At 46.5% G+C, this 21,009-nt stretch overlaps 13 non-coding genes across 13 annotated transcripts; all 13 read right to left on the bottom strand.

The window, feature by feature from the left end:
- Window positions 1–1,241: 1,241 nt before the first annotated feature.
- On the bottom strand, window positions 1,242–1,432 carry LOC142282734 (U2 spliceosomal RNA). The gene has a single exon (XR_012744570.1). It is a non-coding gene; the product is annotated as a U2 spliceosomal RNA (small nuclear RNA).
- Window positions 1,433–2,819: 1,387 nt separating this feature from the next.
- LOC142282733 (U2 spliceosomal RNA) lies at window positions 2,820–3,010 on the bottom strand. The gene has a single exon (XR_012744569.1). It is a non-coding gene; the product is annotated as a U2 spliceosomal RNA (small nuclear RNA).
- A 1,387-nt stretch (window positions 3,011–4,397) lies between these two features.
- LOC142282732 (U2 spliceosomal RNA) lies at window positions 4,398–4,588 on the bottom strand. The gene has a single exon (XR_012744568.1). It is a non-coding gene; the product is annotated as a U2 spliceosomal RNA (small nuclear RNA).
- Window positions 4,589–5,975: 1,387 nt separating this feature from the next.
- On the bottom strand, window positions 5,976–6,166 carry LOC142282731 (U2 spliceosomal RNA). The gene has a single exon (XR_012744567.1). It is a non-coding gene; the product is annotated as a U2 spliceosomal RNA (small nuclear RNA).
- Window positions 6,167–7,553: 1,387 nt separating this feature from the next.
- Window positions 7,554–7,744, bottom strand: LOC142282730 (U2 spliceosomal RNA). Its single transcript, XR_012744566.1, has one exon. It is a non-coding gene; the product is annotated as a U2 spliceosomal RNA (small nuclear RNA).
- A 1,387-nt stretch (window positions 7,745–9,131) lies between these two features.
- On the bottom strand, window positions 9,132–9,322 carry LOC142282729 (U2 spliceosomal RNA). The gene has a single exon (XR_012744565.1). It is a non-coding gene; the product is annotated as a U2 spliceosomal RNA (small nuclear RNA).
- Window positions 9,323–10,709: 1,387 nt separating this feature from the next.
- Window positions 10,710–10,901, bottom strand: LOC142282735 (U2 spliceosomal RNA). Its single transcript, XR_012744571.1, has one exon. It is a non-coding gene; the product is annotated as a U2 spliceosomal RNA (small nuclear RNA).
- Window positions 10,902–12,288: 1,387 nt separating this feature from the next.
- Window positions 12,289–12,479, bottom strand: LOC142282728 (U2 spliceosomal RNA). Its single transcript, XR_012744564.1, has one exon. It is a non-coding gene; the product is annotated as a U2 spliceosomal RNA (small nuclear RNA).
- A 1,387-nt stretch (window positions 12,480–13,866) lies between these two features.
- On the bottom strand, window positions 13,867–14,057 carry LOC142282740 (U2 spliceosomal RNA). The gene has a single exon (XR_012744575.1). It is a non-coding gene; the product is annotated as a U2 spliceosomal RNA (small nuclear RNA).
- A 1,387-nt stretch (window positions 14,058–15,444) lies between these two features.
- Window positions 15,445–15,635, bottom strand: LOC142282739 (U2 spliceosomal RNA). Its single transcript, XR_012744574.1, has one exon. It is a non-coding gene; the product is annotated as a U2 spliceosomal RNA (small nuclear RNA).
- Window positions 15,636–17,022: 1,387 nt separating this feature from the next.
- Window positions 17,023–17,213, bottom strand: LOC142282738 (U2 spliceosomal RNA). The gene has a single exon (XR_012744573.1). It is a non-coding gene; the product is annotated as a U2 spliceosomal RNA (small nuclear RNA).
- A 1,387-nt stretch (window positions 17,214–18,600) lies between these two features.
- LOC142282737 (U2 spliceosomal RNA) lies at window positions 18,601–18,791 on the bottom strand. Its single transcript, XR_012744572.1, has one exon. It is a non-coding gene; the product is annotated as a U2 spliceosomal RNA (small nuclear RNA).
- A 1,387-nt stretch (window positions 18,792–20,178) lies between these two features.
- Window positions 20,179–20,369, bottom strand: LOC142282727 (U2 spliceosomal RNA). The gene has a single exon (XR_012744563.1). It is a non-coding gene; the product is annotated as a U2 spliceosomal RNA (small nuclear RNA).
- Between the last annotated feature and the right edge of the window lie 640 nt (window positions 20,370–21,009).

Genomic DNA, 21,009 nt, shown 5'->3' with positions numbered 1-21,009 from the left:
AAAACAAGAAGAATGGTGCGTTTTGCAGCCGCCGCCCACTGCAATGAATCTGAATAACTCCTCCTTTAGGGCGCAAGCAACTCCCCTCCCCCTTGCAGTCTTTCCAATTCACGATACAAAAAGACGGACAGGACAGGTTGCCTGACTTTCCGTCACTGCCACCCTTTGCCATCCTTACCCGTAGAAAGCCCTTTCATCATCCCCAAACCCTAATCTTTTCCCTTTCCTTCCCAGCCCCCAAACCCTGCCCTCTGTACCTTTCTCACCACCCGCTTCCCTTCTCCTGTCATCCCCCTACCACCCGGGAAAAAAAGAGATTGCCCCCTCCTTCCACTAGCCCACCCTCCCACCCAAAGAACAACTTCTTCTGCGCAGCTTGTTTTCTAGGCAGCAGCGCTATTGTGATGTCATCGGGGGGCATTGTGACAAGCCGCCAGTGTTCCGTCTCTTCATGTTGTGCACAGTTCAAACGGAAAATACATCAACAGGCAGACTACAGAAAAGCTTACTATCAAAGGTTAGAGGGGGGCTTTCTCAGAGGGCTTTTTACAGTTTTTCTATTCCCAATTAGCCGTTTAAGTGTACTTATTGAAAGTAGTAATTCTTTCATAGGCCGCCCTTTCTTAGTATTTGACGTTCCTTATATTGCGGTATGAGGCTTCGCAGTAGGTTGCAAACATTCATCACCCATGACTGTCCCCAATTGAGCTCAGAAGCTCAATGTCTATCATGACCTCTCTTTTAGAATGTCCAAGAGCAAGCAAACTATTCCTCCAGGAGAGGGCGCCAACAGACTACTAAAGAGATCATCATTACTCAAAGAAAACCCCAAAAACCAATGCATGATAGGAATAAACAGGTAACTTTCTTTGGAGTGGAAGCGGAGAGATCGCACCAGATGCCAATTCTAGATGTTATCACACCTGTGGTCACTGCAGCAGCAGGTGAATCCACTTTGTCCAAAAGGGATCTATTCCATTCAATTGCAAATGATCTAGATAAGACAGAGAACTGCAGCACGGGGACATAGCCGAGTTGGTCAGGTTGAGTGGTGATGAGTTTGCTATTTGGATGAATAAAGAAAGTCAAAAGTGTGAAAGATAAAAAACAAAAGGAGGAAGTGTGAAAAGTGAATGGGCCAAATTGAGGTGCATATGAAGACGTATGCTTTCTTCCAATTCATTAAATCGGGCTAATATGAATCAGGTGAATTGAGTTCTGCTTTTGGAAACTGGGTTAAGAAGGGGTGCACCGTTCCTGGAGGTACTGCAATACCAGGTCAATGCGTGGAGTGGACAGAGCAAGCTCTTTTTCCATCTCCCTGTTCTAAAAATCCATTTAATATATGGTCCCCAGATAGGGGACGTATCAGATATTAAACTGATAAGAACAGATACTACACTTGATCTTAGCCAAAAGGCCGAGAAGCGATAACCAGAATTGGTTTGGGCCTCGAGTGGCACCCTGGCCTATGCCGGACACATCTTAGGGAGAGAGAGCGAGAGGGAGACAAACCCACGCCTACACAAGACATTTTGTCACCCAAGCCAACCCTTGAAAAGGCTGCTTTGCAGAGCCAAAACAAGAAGAATGGTGCGTTTTGCAGCCGCCGCCCACTGCAATGAATCTGAATAACTCCTCCTTTAGGGCGCAAGCAACTCCCCTCCCCCTTGCAGTCTTTCCAATTCACGATACAAAAAGACGGACAGGACAGGTTGCCTGACTTTCCGTCACTGCCACCCTTTGCCATCCTTACCCGTAGAAAGCCCTTTCATCATCCCCAAACCCTAATCTTTTCCCTTTCCTTCCCAGCCCCCAAACCCTGCCCTCTGTACCTTTCTCACCACCCGCTTCCCTTCTCCTGTCATCCCCCTACCACCCGGGAAAAAAAGAGATTGCCCCCTCCTTCCACTAGCCCACCCTCCCACCCAAAGAACAACTTCTTCTGCGCAGCTTGTTTTCTAGGCAGCAGCGCTATTGTGATGTCATCGGGGGGCATTGTGACAAGCCGCCAGTGTTCCGTCTCTTCATGTTGTGCACAGTTCAAACGGAAAATACATCAACAGGCAGACTACAGAAAAGCTTACTATCAAAGGTTAGAGGGGGGCTTTCTCAGAGGGCTTTTTACAGTTTTTCTATTCCCAATTAGCCGTTTAAGTGTACTTATTGAAAGTAGTAATTCTTTCATAGGCCGCCCTTTCTTAGTATTTGACGTTCCTTATATTGCGGTATGAGGCTTCGCAGTAGGTTGCAAACATTCATCACCCATGACTGTCCCCAATTGAGCTCAGAAGCTCAATGTCTATCATGACCTCTCTTTTAGAATGTCCAAGAGCAAGCAAACTATTCCTCCAGGAGAGGGCGCCAACAGACTACTAAAGAGATCATCATTACTCAAAGAAAACCCCAAAAACCAATGCATGATAGGAATAAACAGGTAACTTTCTTTGGAGTGGAAGCGGAGAGATCGCACCAGATGCCAATTCTAGATGTTATCACACCTGTGGTCACTGCAGCAGCAGGTGAATCCACTTTGTCCAAAAGGGATCTATTCCATTCAATTGCAAATGATCTAGATAAGACAGAGAACTGCAGCACGGGGACATAGCCGAGTTGGTCAGGTTGAGTGGTGATGAGTTTGCTATTTGGATGAATAAAGAAAGTCAAAAGTGTGAAAGATAAAAAACAAAAGGAGGAAGTGTGAAAAGTGAATGGGCCAAATTGAGGTGCATATGAAGACGTATGCTTTCTTCCAATTCATTAAATCGGGCTAATATGAATCAGGTGAATTGAGTTCTGCTTTTGGAAACTGGGTTAAGAAGGGGTGCACCGTTCCTGGAGGTACTGCAATACCAGGTCAATGCGTGGAGTGGACAGAGCAAGCTCTTTTTCCATCTCCCTGTTCTAAAAATCCATTTAATATATGGTCCCCAGATAGGGGACGTATCAGATATTAAACTGATAAGAACAGATACTACACTTGATCTTAGCCAAAAGGCCGAGAAGCGATAACCAGAATTGGTTTGGGCCTCGAGTGGCACCCTGGCCTATGCCGGACACATCTTAGGGAGAGAGAGCGAGAGGGAGACAAACCCACGCCTACACAAGACATTTTGTCACCCAAGCCAACCCTTGAAAAGGCTGCTTTGCAGAGCCAAAACAAGAAGAATGGTGCGTTTTGCAGCCGCCGCCCACTGCAATGAATCTGAATAACTCCTCCTTTAGGGCGCAAGCAACTCCCCTCCCCCTTGCAGTCTTTCCAATTCACGATACAAAAAGACGGACAGGACAGGTTGCCTGACTTTCCGTCACTGCCACCCTTTGCCATCCTTACCCGTAGAAAGCCCTTTCATCATCCCCAAACCCTAATCTTTTCCCTTTCCTTCCCAGCCCCCAAACCCTGCCCTCTGTACCTTTCTCACCACCCGCTTCCCTTCTCCTGTCATCCCCCTACCACCCGGGAAAAAAAGAGATTGCCCCCTCCTTCCACTAGCCCACCCTCCCACCCAAAGAACAACTTCTTCTGCGCAGCTTGTTTTCTAGGCAGCAGCGCTATTGTGATGTCATCGGGGGGCATTGTGACAAGCCGCCAGTGTTCCGTCTCTTCATGTTGTGCACAGTTCAAACGGAAAATACATCAACAGGCAGACTACAGAAAAGCTTACTATCAAAGGTTAGAGGGGGGCTTTCTCAGAGGGCTTTTTACAGTTTTTCTATTCCCAATTAGCCGTTTAAGTGTACTTATTGAAAGTAGTAATTCTTTCATAGGCCGCCCTTTCTTAGTATTTGACGTTCCTTATATTGCGGTATGAGGCTTCGCAGTAGGTTGCAAACATTCATCACCCATGACTGTCCCCAATTGAGCTCAGAAGCTCAATGTCTATCATGACCTCTCTTTTAGAATGTCCAAGAGCAAGCAAACTATTCCTCCAGGAGAGGGCGCCAACAGACTACTAAAGAGATCATCATTACTCAAAGAAAACCCCAAAAACCAATGCATGATAGGAATAAACAGGTAACTTTCTTTGGAGTGGAAGCGGAGAGATCGCACCAGATGCCAATTCTAGATGTTATCACACCTGTGGTCACTGCAGCAGCAGGTGAATCCACTTTGTCCAAAAGGGATCTATTCCATTCAATTGCAAATGATCTAGATAAGACAGAGAACTGCAGCACGGGGACATAGCCGAGTTGGTCAGGTTGAGTGGTGATGAGTTTGCTATTTGGATGAATAAAGAAAGTCAAAAGTGTGAAAGATAAAAAACAAAAGGAGGAAGTGTGAAAAGTGAATGGGCCAAATTGAGGTGCATATGAAGACGTATGCTTTCTTCCAATTCATTAAATCGGGCTAATATGAATCAGGTGAATTGAGTTCTGCTTTTGGAAACTGGGTTAAGAAGGGGTGCACCGTTCCTGGAGGTACTGCAATACCAGGTCAATGCGTGGAGTGGACAGAGCAAGCTCTTTTTCCATCTCCCTGTTCTAAAAATCCATTTAATATATGGTCCCCAGATAGGGGACGTATCAGATATTAAACTGATAAGAACAGATACTACACTTGATCTTAGCCAAAAGGCCGAGAAGCGATAACCAGAATTGGTTTGGGCCTCGAGTGGCACCCTGGCCTATGCCGGACACATCTTAGGGAGAGAGAGCGAGAGGGAGACAAACCCACGCCTACACAAGACATTTTGTCACCCAAGCCAACCCTTGAAAAGGCTGCTTTGCAGAGCCAAAACAAGAAGAATGGTGCGTTTTGCAGCCGCCGCCCACTGCAATGAATCTGAATAACTCCTCCTTTAGGGCGCAAGCAACTCCCCTCCCCCTTGCAGTCTTTCCAATTCACGATACAAAAAGACGGACAGGACAGGTTGCCTGACTTTCCGTCACTGCCACCCTTTGCCATCCTTACCCGTAGAAAGCCCTTTCATCATCCCCAAACCCTAATCTTTTCCCTTTCCTTCCCAGCCCCCAAACCCTGCCCTCTGTACCTTTCTCACCACCCGCTTCCCTTCTCCTGTCATCCCCCTACCACCCGGGAAAAAAAGAGATTGCCCCCTCCTTCCACTAGCCCACCCTCCCACCCAAAGAACAACTTCTTCTGCGCAGCTTGTTTTCTAGGCAGCAGCGCTATTGTGATGTCATCGGGGGGCATTGTGACAAGCCGCCAGTGTTCCGTCTCTTCATGTTGTGCACAGTTCAAACGGAAAATACATCAACAGGCAGACTACAGAAAAGCTTACTATCAAAGGTTAGAGGGGGGCTTTCTCAGAGGGCTTTTTACAGTTTTTCTATTCCCAATTAGCCGTTTAAGTGTACTTATTGAAAGTAGTAATTCTTTCATAGGCCGCCCTTTCTTAGTATTTGACGTTCCTTATATTGCGGTATGAGGCTTCGCAGTAGGTTGCAAACATTCATCACCCATGACTGTCCCCAATTGAGCTCAGAAGCTCAATGTCTATCATGACCTCTCTTTTAGAATGTCCAAGAGCAAGCAAACTATTCCTCCAGGAGAGGGCGCCAACAGACTACTAAAGAGATCATCATTACTCAAAGAAAACCCCAAAAACCAATGCATGATAGGAATAAACAGGTAACTTTCTTTGGAGTGGAAGCGGAGAGATCGCACCAGATGCCAATTCTAGATGTTATCACACCTGTGGTCACTGCAGCAGCAGGTGAATCCACTTTGTCCAAAAGGGATCTATTCCATTCAATTGCAAATGATCTAGATAAGACAGAGAACTGCAGCACGGGGACATAGCCGAGTTGGTCAGGTTGAGTGGTGATGAGTTTGCTATTTGGATGAATAAAGAAAGTCAAAAGTGTGAAAGATAAAAAACAAAAGGAGGAAGTGTGAAAAGTGAATGGGCCAAATTGAGGTGCATATGAAGACGTATGCTTTCTTCCAATTCATTAAATCGGGCTAATATGAATCAGGTGAATTGAGTTCTGCTTTTGGAAACTGGGTTAAGAAGGGGTGCACCGTTCCTGGAGGTACTGCAATACCAGGTCAATGCGTGGAGTGGACAGAGCAAGCTCTTTTTCCATCTCCCTGTTCTAAAAATCCATTTAATATATGGTCCCCAGATAGGGGACGTATCAGATATTAAACTGATAAGAACAGATACTACACTTGATCTTAGCCAAAAGGCCGAGAAGCGATAACCAGAATTGGTTTGGGCCTCGAGTGGCACCCTGGCCTATGCCGGACACATCTTAGGGAGAGAGAGCGAGAGGGAGACAAACCCACGCCTACACAAGACATTTTGTCACCCAAGCCAACCCTTGAAAAGGCTGCTTTGCAGAGCCAAAACAAGAAGAATGGTGCGTTTTGCAGCCGCCGCCCACTGCAATGAATCTGAATAACTCCTCCTTTAGGGCGCAAGCAACTCCCCTCCCCCTTGCAGTCTTTCCAATTCACGATACAAAAAGACGGACAGGACAGGTTGCCTGACTTTCCGTCACTGCCACCCTTTGCCATCCTTACCCGTAGAAAGCCCTTTCATCATCCCCAAACCCTAATCTTTTCCCTTTCCTTCCCAGCCCCCAAACCCTGCCCTCTGTACCTTTCTCACCACCCGCTTCCCTTCTCCTGTCATCCCCCTACCACCCGGGAAAAAAAGAGATTGCCCCCTCCTTCCACTAGCCCACCCTCCCACCCAAAGAACAACTTCTTCTGCGCAGCTTGTTTTCTAGGCAGCAGCGCTATTGTGATGTCATCGGGGGGCATTGTGACAAGCCGCCAGTGTTCCGTCTCTTCATGTTGTGCACAGTTCAAACGGAAAATACATCAACAGGCAGACTACAGAAAAGCTTACTATCAAAGGTTAGAGGGGGGCTTTCTCAGAGGGCTTTTTACAGTTTTTCTATTCCCAATTAGCCGTTTAAGTGTACTTATTGAAAGTAGTAATTCTTTCATAGGCCGCCCTTTCTTAGTATTTGACGTTCCTTATATTGCGGTATGAGGCTTCGCAGTAGGTTGCAAACATTCATCACCCATGACTGTCCCCAATTGAGCTCAGAAGCTCAATGTCTATCATGACCTCTCTTTTAGAATGTCCAAGAGCAAGCAAACTATTCCTCCAGGAGAGGGCGCCAACAGACTACTAAAGAGATCATCATTACTCAAAGAAAACCCCAAAAACCAATGCATGATAGGAATAAACAGGTAACTTTCTTTGGAGTGGAAGCGGAGAGATCGCACCAGATGCCAATTCTAGATGTTATCACACCTGTGGTCACTGCAGCAGCAGGTGAATCCACTTTGTCCAAAAGGGATCTATTCCATTCAATTGCAAATGATCTAGATAAGACAGAGAACTGCAGCACGGGGACATAGCCGAGTTGGTCAGGTTGAGTGGTGATGAGTTTGCTATTTGGATGAATAAAGAAAGTCAAAAGTGTGAAAGATAAAAAACAAAAGGAGGAAGTGTGAAAAGTGAATGGGCCAAATTGAGGTGCATATGAAGACGTATGCTTTCTTCCAATTCATTAAATCGGGCTAATATGAATCAGGTGAATTGAGTTCTGCTTTTGGAAACTGGGTTAAGAAGGGGTGCACCGTTCCTGGAGGTACTGCAATACCAGGTCAATGCGTGGAGTGGACAGAGCAAGCTCTTTTTCCATCTCCCTGTTCTAAAAATCCATTTAATATATGGTCCCCAGATAGGGGACGTATCAGATATTAAACTGATAAGAACAGATACTACACTTGATCTTAGCCAAAAGGCCGAGAAGCGATAACCAGAATTGGTTTGGGCCTCGAGTGGCACCCTGGCCTATGCCGGACACATCTTAGGGAGAGAGAGCGAGAGGGAGACAAACCCACGCCTACACAAGACATTTTGTCACCCAAGCCAACCCTTGAAAAGGCTGCTTTGCAGAGCCAAAACAAGAAGAATGGTGCGTTTTGCAGCCGCCGCCCACTGCAATGAATCTGAATAACTCCTCCTTTAGGGCGCAAGCAACTCCCCTCCCCCTTGCAGTCTTTCCAATTCACGATACAAAAAGACGGACAGGACAGGTTGCCTGACTTTCCGTCACTGCCACCCTTTGCCATCCTTACCCGTAGAAAGCCCTTTCATCATCCCCAAACCCTAATCTTTTCCCTTTCCTTCCCAGCCCCCAAACCCTGCCCTCTGTACCTTTCTCACCACCCGCTTCCCTTCTCCTGTCATCCCCCTACCACCCGGGAAAAAAAGAGATTGCCCCCTCCTTCCACTAGCCCACCCTCCCACCCAAAGAACAACTTCTTCTGCGCAGCTTGTTTTCTAGGCAGCAGCGCTATTGTGATGTCATCGGGGGGCATTGTGACAAGCCGCCAGTGTTCCGTCTCTTCATGTTGTGCACAGTTCAAACGGAAAATACATCAACAGGCAGACTACAGAAAAGCTTACTATCAAAGGTTAGAGGGGGGCTTTCTCAGAGGGCTTTTTACAGTTTTTCTATTCCCAATTAGCCGTTTAAGTGTACTTATTGAAAGTAGTAATTCTTTCATAGGCCGCCCTTTCTTAGTATTTGACGTTCCTTATATTGCGGTATGAGGCTTCGCAGTAGGTTGCAAACATTCATCACCCATGACTGTCCCCAATTGAGCTCAGAAGCTCAATGTCTATCATGACCTCTCTTTTAGAATGTCCAAGAGCAAGCAAACTATTCCTCCAGGAGAGGGCGCCAACAGACTACTAAAGAGATCATCATTACTCAAAGAAAACCCCAAAAACCAATGCATGATAGGAATAAACAGGTAACTTTCTTTGGAGTGGAAGCGGAGAGATCGCACCAGATGCCAATTCTAGATGTTATCACACCTGTGGTCACTGCAGCAGCAGGTGAATCCACTTTGTCCAAAAGGGATCTATTCCATTCAATTGCAAATGATCTAGATAAGACAGAGAACTGCAGCACGGGGACATAGCCGAGTTGGTCAGGTTGAGTGGTGATGAGTTTGCTATTTGGATGAATAAAGAAAGTCAAAAGTGTGAAAGATAAAAAACAAAAGGAGGAAGTGTGAAAAGTGAATGGGCCAAATTGAGGTGCATATGAAGACGTATGCTTTCTTCCAATTCATTAAATCGGGCTAATATGAATCAGGTGAATTGAGTTCTGCTTTTGGAAACTGGGTTAAGAAGGGGTGCACCGTTCCTGGAGGTACTGCAATACCAGGTCAATGCGTGGAGTGGACAGAGCAAGCTCTTTTTCCATCTCCCTGTTCTAAAAATCCATTTAATATATGGTCCCCAGATAGGGGACGTATCAGATATTAAACTGATAAGAACAGATACTACACTTGATCTTAGCCAAAAGGCCGAGAAGCGATAACCAGAATTGGTTTGGGCCTCGAGTGGCACCCTGGCCTATGCCGGACACATCTTAGGGAGAGAGAGCGAGAGGGAGACAAACCCACGCCTACACAAGACATTTTGTCACCCAAGCCAACCCTTGAAAAGGCTGCTTTGCAGAGCCAAAACAAGAAGAATGGTGCGTTTTGCAGCCGCCGCCCACTGCAATGAATCTGAATAACTCCTCCTTTAGGGCGCAAGCAACTCCCCTCCCCCTTGCAGTCTTTCCAATTCACGATACAAAAAGACGGACAGGACAGGTTGCCTGACTTTCCGTCACTGCCACCCTTTGCCATCCTTACCCGTAGAAAGCCCTTTCATCATCCCCAAACCCTAATCTTTTCCCTTTCCTTCCCAGCCCCCAAACCCTGCCCTCTGTACCTTTCTCACCACCCGCTTCCCTTCTCCTGTCATCCCCCTACCACCCGGGAAAAAAAGAGATTGCCCCCTCCTTCCACTAGCCCACCCTCCCACCCAAAGAACAACTTCTTCTGCGCAGCTTGTTTTCTAGGCAGCAGCGCTATTGTGATGTCATCGGGGGGCATTGTGACAAGCCGCCAGTGTTCCGTCTCTTCATGTTGTGCACAGTTCAAACGGAAAATACATCAACAGGCAGACTACAGAAAAGCTTACTATCAAAGGTTAGAGGGGGGCTTTCTCAGAGGGCTTTTTACAGTTTTTCTATTCCCAATTAGCCGTTTAAGTGTACTTATTGAAAGTAGTAATTCTTTCATAGGCCGCCCTTTCTTAGTATTTGACGTTCCTTATATTGCGGTATGAGGCTTCGCAGTAGGTTGCAAACATTCATCACCCATGACTGTCCCCAATTGAGCTCAGAAGCTCAATGTCTATCATGACCTCTCTTTTAGAATGTCCAAGAGCAAGCAAACTATTCCTCCAGGAGAGGGCGCCAACAGACTACTAAAGAGATCATCATTACTCAAAGAAAACCCCAAAAACCAATGCATGATAGGAATAAACAGGTAACTTTCTTTGGAGTGGAAGCGGAGAGATCGCACCAGATGCCAATTCTAGATGTTATCACACCTGTGGTCACTGCAGCAGCAGGTGAATCCACTTTGTCCAAAAGGGATCTATTCCATTCAATTGCAAATGATCTAGATAAGACAGAGAACTGCAGCACGGGGACATAGCCGAGTTGGTCAGGTTGAGTGGTGATGAGTTTGCTATTTGGATGAATAAAGAAAGTCAAAAGTGTGAAAGATAAAAAACAAAAGGAGGAAGTGTGAAAAGTGAATGGGCCAAATTGAGGTGCATATGAAGACGTATGCTTTCTTCCAATTCATTAAATCGGGCTAATATGAATCAGGTGAATTGAGTTCTGCTTTTGGAAACTGGGTTAAGAAGGGGTGCACCGTTCCTGGAGGTACTGCAATACCAGGTCAATGCGTGGAGTGGACAGAGCAAGCTCTTTTTCCATCTCCCTGTTCTAAAAATCCATGTTAATATATGGTCCCCAGATAGGGGACGTATCAGATATTAAACTGATAAGAACAGATACTACACTTGATCTTAGCCAAAAGGCCGAGAAGCGATAACCAGAATTGGTTTGGGCCTCGAGTGGCACCCTGGCCTATGCCGGACACATCTTAGGGAGAGAGAGCGAGAGGGAGACAAACCCACGCCTACACAAGACATTTTGTCACCCAAGCCAACCCTTGAAAAGGCTGCTTTGCAGAGCCAAAACAAGAAGAATGGTGCGTTTTGCAGCCGCCGCCCACTGCAATGAATCTGAATAACTCCTCCTTTAGGGCGCAAGCAACTCCCCTCCCCCTTGCAGTCTTTCCAATTCACGATACAAAAAGACGGACAGGACAGGTTGCCTGACTTTCCGTCACTGCCACCCTTTGCCATCCTTACCCGTAGAAAGCCCTTTCATCATCCCCAAACCCTAATCTTTTCCCTTTCCTTCCCAGCCCCCAAACCCTGCCCTCTGTACCTTTCTCACCACCCGCTTCCCTTCTCCTGTCATCCCCCTACCACCCGGGAAAAAAAGAGATTGCCCCCTCCTTCCACTAGCCCACCCTCCCACCCAAAGAACAACTTCTTCTGCGCAGCTTGTTTTCTAGGCAGCAGCGCTATTGTGATGTCATCGGGGGGCATTGTGACAAGCCGCCAGTGTTCCGTCTCTTCATGTTGTGCACAGTTCAAACGGAAAATACATCAACAGGCAGACTACAGAAAAGCTTACTATCAAAGGTTAGAGGGGGGCTTTCTCAGAGGGCTTTTTACAGTTTTTCTATTCCCAATTAGCCGTTTAAGTGTACTTATTGAAAGTAGTAATTCTTTCATAGGCCGCCCTTTCTTAGTATTTGACGTTCCTTATATTGCGGTATGAGGCTTCGCAGTAGGTTGCAAACATTCATCACCCATGACTGTCCCCAATTGAGCTCAGAAGCTCAATGTCTATCATGACCTCTCTTTTAGAATGTCCAAGAGCAAGCAAACTATTCCTCCAGGAGAGGGCGCCAACAGACTACTAAAGAGATCATCATTACTCAAAGAAAACCCCAAAAACCAATGCATGATAGGAATAAACAGGTAACTTTCTTTGGAGTGGAAGCGGAGAGATCGCACCAGATGCCAATTCTAGATGTTATCACACCTGTGGTCACTGCAGCAGCAGGTGAATCCACTTTGTCCAAAAGGGATCTATTCCATTCAATTGCAAATGATCTAGATAAGACAGAGAACTGCAGCACGGGGACATAGCCGAGTTGGTCAGGTTGAGTGGTGATGAGTTTGCTATTTGGATGAATAAAGAAAGTCAAAAGTGTGAAAGATAAAAAACAAAAGGAGGAAGTGTGAAAAGTGAATGGGCCAAATTGAGGTGCATATGAAGACGTATGCTTTCTTCCAATTCATTAAATCGGGCTAATATGAATCAGGTGAATTGAGTTCTGCTTTTGGAAACTGGGTTAAGAAGGGGTGCACCGTTCCTGGAGGTACTGCAATACCAGGTCAATGCGTGGAGTGGACAGAGCAAGCTCTTTTTCCATCTCCCTGTTCTAAAAATCCATTTAATATATGGTCCCCAGATAGGGGACGTATCAGATATTAAACTGATAAGAACAGATACTACACTTGATCTTAGCCAAAAGGCCGAGAAGCGATAACCAGAATTGGTTTGGGCCTCGAGTGGCACCCTGGCCTATGCCGGACACATCTTAGGGAGAGAGAGCGAGAGGGAGACAAACCCACGCCTACACAAGACATTTTGTCACCCAAGCCAACCCTTGAAAAGGCTGCTTTGCAGAGCCAAAACAAGAAGAATGGTGCGTTTTGCAGCCGCCGCCCACTGCAATGAATCTGAATAACTCCTCCTTTAGGGCGCAAGCAACTCCCCTCCCCCTTGCAGTCTTTCCAATTCACGATACAAAAAGACGGACAGGACAGGTTGCCTGACTTTCCGTCACTGCCACCCTTTGCCATCCTTACCCGTAGAAAGCCCTTTCATCATCCCCAAACCCTAATCTTTTCCCTTTCCTTCCCAGCCCCCAAACCCTGCCCTCTGTACCTTTCTCACCACCCGCTTCCCTTCTCCTGTCATCCCCCTACCACCCGGGAAAAAAAGAGATTGCCCCCTCCTTCCACTAGCCCACCCTCCCACCCAAAGAACAACTTCTTCTGCGCAGCTTGTTTTCTAGGCAGCAGCGCTATTGTGATGTCATCGGGGGGCATTGTGACAAGCCGCCAGTGTTCCGTCTCTTCATGTTGTGCACAGTTCAAACGGAAAATACATCAACAGGCAGACTACAGAAAAGCTTACTATCAAAGGTTAGAGGGGGGCTTTCTCAGAGGGCTTTTTACAGTTTTTCTATTCCCAATTAGCCGTTTAAGTGTACTTATTGAAAGTAGTAATTCTTTCATAGGCCGCCCTTTCTTAGTATTTGACGTTCCTTATATTGCGGTATGAGGCTTCGCAGTAGGTTGCAAACATTCATCACCCATGACTGTCCCCAATTGAGCTCAGAAGCTCAATGTCTATCATGACCTCTCTTTTAGAATGTCCAAGAGCAAGCAAACTATTCCTCCAGGAGAGGGCGCCAACAGACTACTAAAGAGATCATCATTACTCAAAGAAAACCCCAAAAACCAATGCATGATAGGAATAAACAGGTAACTTTCTTTGGAGTGGAAGCGGAGAGATCGCACCAGATGCCAATTCTAGATGTTATCACACCTGTGGTCACTGCAGCAGCAGGTGAATCCACTTTGTCCAAAAGGGATCTATTCCATTCAATTGCAAATGATCTAGATAAGACAGAGAACTGCAGCACGGGGACATAGCCGAGTTGGTCAGGTTGAGTGGTGATGAGTTTGCTATTTGGATGAATAAAGAAAGTCAAAAGTGTGAAAGATAAAAAACAAAAGGAGGAAGTGTGAAAAGTGAATGGGCCAAATTGAGGTGCATATGAAGACGTATGCTTTCTTCCAATTCATTAAATCGGGCTAATATGAATCAGGTGAATTGAGTTCTGCTTTTGGAAACTGGGTTAAGAAGGGGTGCACCGTTCCTGGAGGTACTGCAATACCAGGTCAATGCGTGGAGTGGACAGAGCAAGCTCTTTTTCCATCTCCCTGTTCTAAAAATCCATTTAATATATGGTCCCCAGATAGGGGACGTATCAGATATTAAACTGATAAGAACAGATACTACACTTGATCTTAGCCAAAAGGCCGAGAAGCGATAACCAGAATTGGTTTGGGCCTCGAGTGGCACCCTGGCCTATGCCGGACACATCTTAGGGAGAGAGAGCGAGAGGGAGACAAACCCACGCCTACACAAGACATTTTGTCACCCAAGCCAACCCTTGAAAAGGCTGCTTTGCAGAGCCAAAACAAGAAGAATGGTGCGTTTTGCAGCCGCCGCCCACTGCAATGAATCTGAATAACTCCTCCTTTAGGGCGCAAGCAACTCCCCTCCCCCTTGCAGTCTTTCCAATTCACGATACAAAAAGACGGACAGGACAGGTTGCCTGACTTTCCGTCACTGCCACCCTTTGCCATCCTTACCCGTAGAAAGCCCTTTCATCATCCCCAAACCCTAATCTTTTCCCTTTCCTTCCCAGCCCCCAAACCCTGCCCTCTGTACCTTTCTCACCACCCGCTTCCCTTCTCCTGTCATCCCCCTACCACCCGGGAAAAAAAGAGATTGCCCCCTCCTTCCACTAGCCCACCCTCCCACCCAAAGAACAACTTCTTCTGCGCAGCTTGTTTTCTAGGCAGCAGCGCTATTGTGATGTCATCGGGGGGCATTGTGACAAGCCGCCAGTGTTCCGTCTCTTCATGTTGTGCACAGTTCAAACGGAAAATACATCAACAGGCAGACTACAGAAAAGCTTACTATCAAAGGTTAGAGGGGGGCTTTCTCAGAGGGCTTTTTACAGTTTTTCTATTCCCAATTAGCCGTTTAAGTGTACTTATTGAAAGTAGTAATTCTTTCATAGGCCGCCCTTTCTTAGTATTTGACGTTCCTTATATTGCGGTATGAGGCTTCGCAGTAGGTTGCAAACATTCATCACCCATGACTGTCCCCAATTGAGCTCAGAAGCTCAATGTCTATCATGACCTCTCTTTTAGAATGTCCAAGAGCAAGCAAACTATTCCTCCAGGAGAGGGCGCCAACAGACTACTAAAGAGATCATCATTACTCAAAGAAAACCCCAAAAACCAATGCATGATAGGAATAAACAGGTAACTTTCTTTGGAGTGGAAGCGGAGAGATCGCACCAGATGCCAATTCTAGATGTTATCACACCTGTGGTCACTGCAGCAGCAGGTGAATCCACTTTGTCCAAAAGGGATCTATTCCATTCAATTGCAAATGATCTAGATAAGACAGAGAACTGCAGCACGGGGACATAGCCGAGTTGGTCAGGTTGAGTGGTGATGAGTTTGCTATTTGGATGAATAAAGAAAGTCAAAAGTGTGAAAGATAAAAAACAAAAGGAGGAAGTGTGAAAAGTGAATGGGCCAAATTGAGGTGCATATGAAGACGTATGCTTTCTTCCAATTCATTAAATCGGGCTAATATGAATCAGGTGAATTGAGTTCTGCTTTTGGAAACTGGGTTAAGAAGGGGTGCACCGTTCCTGGAGGTACTGCAATACCAGGTCAATGCGTGGAGTGGACAGAGCAAGCTCTTTTTCCATCTCCCTGTTCTAAAAATCCATTTAATATATGGTCCCCAGATAGGGGACGTATCAGATATTAAACTGATAAGAACAGATACTACACTTGATCTTAGCCAAAAGGCCGAGAAGCGATAACCAGAATTGGTTTGGGCCTCGAGTGGCACCCTGGCCTATGCCGGACACATCTTAGGGAGAGAGAGCGAGAGGGAGACAAACCCACGCCTACACAAGACATTTTGTCACCCAAGCCAACCCTTGAAAAGGCTGCTTTGCAGAGCCAAAACAAGAAGAATGGTGCGTTTTGCAGCCGCCGCCCACTGCAATGAATCTGAATAACTCCTCCTTTAGGGCGCAAGCAACTCCCCTCCCCCTTGCAGTCTTTCCAATTCACGATACAAAAAGACGGACAGGACAGGTTGCCTGACTTTCCGTCACTGCCACCCTTTGCCATCCTTACCCGTAGAAAGCCCTTTCATCATCCCCAAACCCTAATCTTTTCCCTTTCCTTCCCAGCCCCCAAACCCTGCCCTCTGTACCTTTCTCACCACCCGCTTCCCTTCTCCTGTCATCCCCCTACCACCCGGGAAAAAAAGAGATTGCCCCCTCCTTCCACTAGCCCACCCTCCCACCCAAAGAACAACTTCTTCTGCGCAGCTTGTTTTCTAGGCAGCAGCGCTATTGTGATGTCATCGGGGGGCATTGTGACAAGCCGCCAGTGTTCCGTCTCTTCATGTTGTGCACAGTTCAAACGGAAAATACATCAACAGGCAGACTACAGAAAAGCTTACTATCAAAGGTTAGAGGGGGGCTTTCTCAGAGGGCTTTTTACAGTTTTTCTATTCCCAATTAGCCGTTTAAGTGTACTTATTGAAAGTAGTAATTCTTTCATAGGCCGCCCTTTCTTAGTATTTGACGTTCCTTATATTGCGGTATGAGGCTTCGCAGTAGGTTGCAAACATTCATCACCCATGACTGTCCCCAATTGAGCTCAGAAGCTCAATGTCTATCATGACCTCTCTTTTAGAATGTCCAAGAGCAAGCAAACTATTCCTCCAGGAGAGGGCGCCAACAGACTACTAAAGAGATCATCATTACTCAAAGAAAACCCCAAAAACCAATGCATGATAGGAATAAACAGGTAACTTTCTTTGGAGTGGAAGCGGAGAGATCGCACCAGATGCCAATTCTAGATGTTATCACACCTGTGGTCACTGCAGCAGCAGGTGAATCCACTTTGTCCAAAAGGGATCTATTCCATTCAATTGCAAATGATCTAGATAAGACAGAGAACTGCAGCACGGGGACATAGCCGAGTTGGTCAGGTTGAGTGGTGATGAGTTTGCTATTTGGATGAATAAAGAAAGTCAAAAGTGTGAAAGATAAAAAACAAAAGGAGGAAGTGTGAAAAGTGAATGGGCCAAATTGAGGTGCATATGAAGACGTATGCTTTCTTCCAATTCATTAAATCGGGCTAATATGAATCAGGTGAATTGAGTTCTGCTTTTGGAAACTGGGTTAAGAAGGGGTGCACCGTTCCTGGAGGTACTGCAATACCAGGTCAATGCGTGGAGTGGACAGAGCAAGCTCTTTTTCCATCTCCCTGTTCTAAAAATCCATTTAATATATGGTCCCCAGATAGGGGACGTATCAGATATTAAACTGATAAGAACAGATACTACACTTGATCTTAGCCAAAAGGCCGAGAAGCGATAACCAGAATTGGTTTGGGCCTCGAGTGGCACCCTGGCCTATGCCGGACACATCTTAGGGAGAGAGAGCGAGAGGGAGACAAACCCACGCCTACACAAGACATTTTGTCACCCAAGCCAACCCTTGAAAAGGCTGCTTTGCAGAGCCAAAACAAGAAGAATGGTGCGTTTTGCAGCCGCCGCCCACTGCAATGAATCTGAATAACTCCTCCTTTAGGGCGCAAGCAACTCCCCTCCCCCTTGCAGTCTTTCCAATTCACGATACAAAAAGACGGACAGGACAGGTTGCCTGACTTTCCGTCACTGCCACCCTTTGCCATCCTTACCCGTAGAAAGCCCTTTCATCATCCCCAAACCCTAATCTTTTCCCTTTCCTTCCCAGCCCCCAAACCCTGCCCTCTGTACCTTTCTCACCACCCGCTTCCCTTCTCCTGTCATCCCCCTACCACCCGGGAAAAAAAGAGATTGCCCCCTCCTTCCACTAGCCCACCCTCCCACCCAAAGAACAACTTCTTCTGCGCAGCTTGTTTTCTAGGCAGCAGCGCTATTGTGATGTCATCGGGGGGCATTGTGACAAGCCGCCAGTGTTCCGTCTCTTCATGTTGTGCACAGTTCAAACGGAAAATACATCAACAGGCAGACTACAGAAAAGCTTACTATCAAAGGTTAGAGGGGGGCTTTCTCAGAGGGCTTTTTACAGTTTTTCTATTCCCAATTAGCCGTTTAAGTGTACTTATTGAAAGTAGTAATTCTTTCATAGGCCGCCCTTTCTTAGTATTTGACGTTCCTTATATTGCGGTATGAGGCTTCGCAGTAGGTTGCAAACATTCATCACCCATGACTGTCCCCAATTGAGCTCAGAAGCTCAATGTCTATCATGACCTCTCTTTTAGAATGTCCAAGAGCAAGCAAACTATTCCTCCAGGAGAGGGCGCCAACAGACTACTAAAGAGATCATCATTACTCAAAGAAAACCCCAAAAACCAATGCATGATAGGAATAAACAGGTAACTTTCTTTGGAGTGGAAGCGGAGAGATCGCACCAGATGCCAATTCTAGATGTTATCACACCTGTGGTCACTGCAGCAGCAGGTGAATCCACTTTGTCCAAAAGGGATCTATTCCATTCAATTGCAAATGATCTAGATAAGACAGAGAACTGCAGCACGGGGACATAGCCGAGTTGGTCAGGTTGAGTGGTGATGAGTTTGCTATTTGGATGAATAAAGAAAGTCAAAAGTGTGAAAGATAAAAAACAAAAGGAGGAAGTGTGAAAAGTGAATGGGCCAAATTGAGGTGCATATGAAGACGTATGCTTTCTTCCAATTCATTAAATCGGGCTAATATGAATCAGGTGAATTGAGTTCTGCTTTTGGAAACTGGGTTAAGAAGGGGTGCACCGTTCCTGGAGGTACTGCAATACCAGGTCAATGCGTGGAGTGGACAGAGCAAGCTCTTTTTCCATCTCCCTGTTCTAAAAATCCATTTAATATATGGTCCCCAGATAGGGGACGTATCAGATATTAAACTGATAAGAACAGATACTACACTTGATCTTAGCCAAAAGGCCGAGAAGCGATAACCAGAATTGGTTTGGGCCTCGAGTGGCACCCTGGCCTATGCCGGACACATCTTAGGGAGAGAGAGCGAGAGGGAGACAAACCCACGCCTACACAAGACATTTTGTCACCCAAGCCAACCCTTGAAAAGGCTGCTTTGCAGAGCCAAAACAAGAAGAATGGTGCGTTTTGCAGCCGCCGCCCACTGCAATGAATCTGAATAACTCCTCCTTTAGGGCGCAAGCAACTCCCCTCCCCCTTGCAGTCTTTCCAATTCACGATACAAAAAGACGGACAGGACAGGTTGCCTGACTTTCCGTCACTGCCACCCTTTGCCATCCTTACCCGTAGAAAGCCCTTTCATCATCCCCAAACCCTAATCTTTTCCCTTTCCTTCCCAGCCCCCAAACCCTGCCCTCTGTACCTTTCTCACCACCCGCTTCCCTTCTCCTGTCATCCCCCTACCACCCGGGAAAAAAAGAGATTGCCCCCTCCTTCCACTAGCCCACCCTCCCACCCAAAGAACAACTTCTTCTGCGCAGCTTGTTTTCTAGGCAGCAGCGCTATTGTGATGTCATCGGGGGGCATTGTGACAAGCCGCCAGTGTTCCGTCTCTTCATGTTGTGCACAGTTCAAACGGAAAATACATCAACAGGCAGACTACAGAAAAGCTTACTATCAAAGGTTAGAGGGGGGCTTTCTCAGAGGGCTTTTTACAGTTTTTCTATTCCCAATTAGCCGTTTAAGTGTACTTATTGAAAGTAGTAATTCTTTCATAGGCCGCCCTTTCTTAGTATTTGACGTTCCTTATATTGCGGTATGAGGCTTCGCAGTAGGTTGCAAACATTCATCACCCATGACTGTCCCCAATTGAGCTCAGAAGCTCAATGTCTATCATGACCTCTCTTTTAGAATGTCCAAGAGCAAGCAAACTATTCCTCCAGGAGAGGGCGCCAACAGACTACTAAAGAGATCATCATTACTCAAAGAAAACCCCAAAAACCAATGCATGATAGGAATAAACAGGTAACTTTCTTTGGAGTGGAAGCGGAGAGATCGCACCAGATGCCAATTCTAGATGTTATCACACCTGTGGTCACTGCAGCAGCAGGTGAATCCACTTTGTCCAAAAGGGATCTATTCCATTCAATTGCAAATGATCTAGATAAGACAGAGAACTGCAGCACGGGGACATAGCCGAGTTGGTCAGGTTGAGTGGTGATGAGTTTGCTATTTGGATGAATAAAGAAAGTCAAAAGTGTGAAAGATAAAAAACAAAAGGAGGAAGTGTGAAAAGTGAATGGGCCAAATTGAGGTGCATATGAAGACGTATGCTTTCTTCCAATTCATTAAATCGGGCTAATATGAATCAGGTGAATTGAGTTCTGCTTTTGGAAACTGGGTTAAGAAGGGGTGCACCGTTCCTGGAGGTACTGCAATACCAGGTCAATGCGTGGAGTGGACAGAGCAAGCTCTTTTTCCATCTCCCTGTTCTAAAAATCCATTTAATATATGGTCCCCAGATAGGGGACGTATCAGATATTAAACTGATAAGAACAGATACTACACTTGATCTTAGCCAAAAGGCCGAGAAGCGATAACCAGAATTGGTTTGGGCCTCGAGTGGCACCCTGGCCTATGCCGGACACATCTTAGGGAGAGAGAGCGAGAGGGAGACAAACCCACGCCTACACAAGACATTTTGTCACCCAAGCCAACCCTTGAAAAGGCTGCTTTGCAGAGCCAAAACAAGAAGAATGGTGCGTTTTGCAGCCGCCGCCCACTGCAATGAATCTGAATAACTCCTCCTTTAGGGCGCAAGCAACTCCCCTCCCCCTTGCAGTCTTTCCAATTCACGATACAAAAAGACGGACAGGACAGGTTGCCTGACTTTCCGTCACTGCCACCCTTTGCCATCCTTACCCGTAGAAAGCCCTTTCATCATCCCCAAACCCTAATCTTTTCCCTTTCCTTCCCAGCCCCCAAACCCTGCCCTCTGTACCTTTCTCACCACCCGCTTCCCTTCTCCTGTCATCCCCCTACCACCCGGGAAAAAAAGAGATTGCCCCCTCCTTCCACTAGCCCACCCTCCCACCCAAAGAACAACTTCTTCTGCGCAGCTTGTTTTCTAGGCAGCAGCGCTATTGTGATGTCATCGGGGGGCATTGTGACAAGCCGCCAGTGTTCCGTCTCTTCATGTTGTGCACAGTTCAAACGGAAAATACATCAACAGGCAGAC

Source organism: Anomaloglossus baeobatrachus, unplaced genomic scaffold (genome assembly GCF_048569485.1).
Source record: "Anomaloglossus baeobatrachus isolate aAnoBae1 unplaced genomic scaffold, aAnoBae1.hap1 Scaffold_5191, whole genome shotgun sequence".
Lineage (NCBI taxonomy): Eukaryota > Metazoa > Chordata > Amphibia > Anura > Aromobatidae > Anomaloglossus > Anomaloglossus baeobatrachus.
This window is presented reverse-complemented; position numbering and strand designations above follow the sequence as displayed.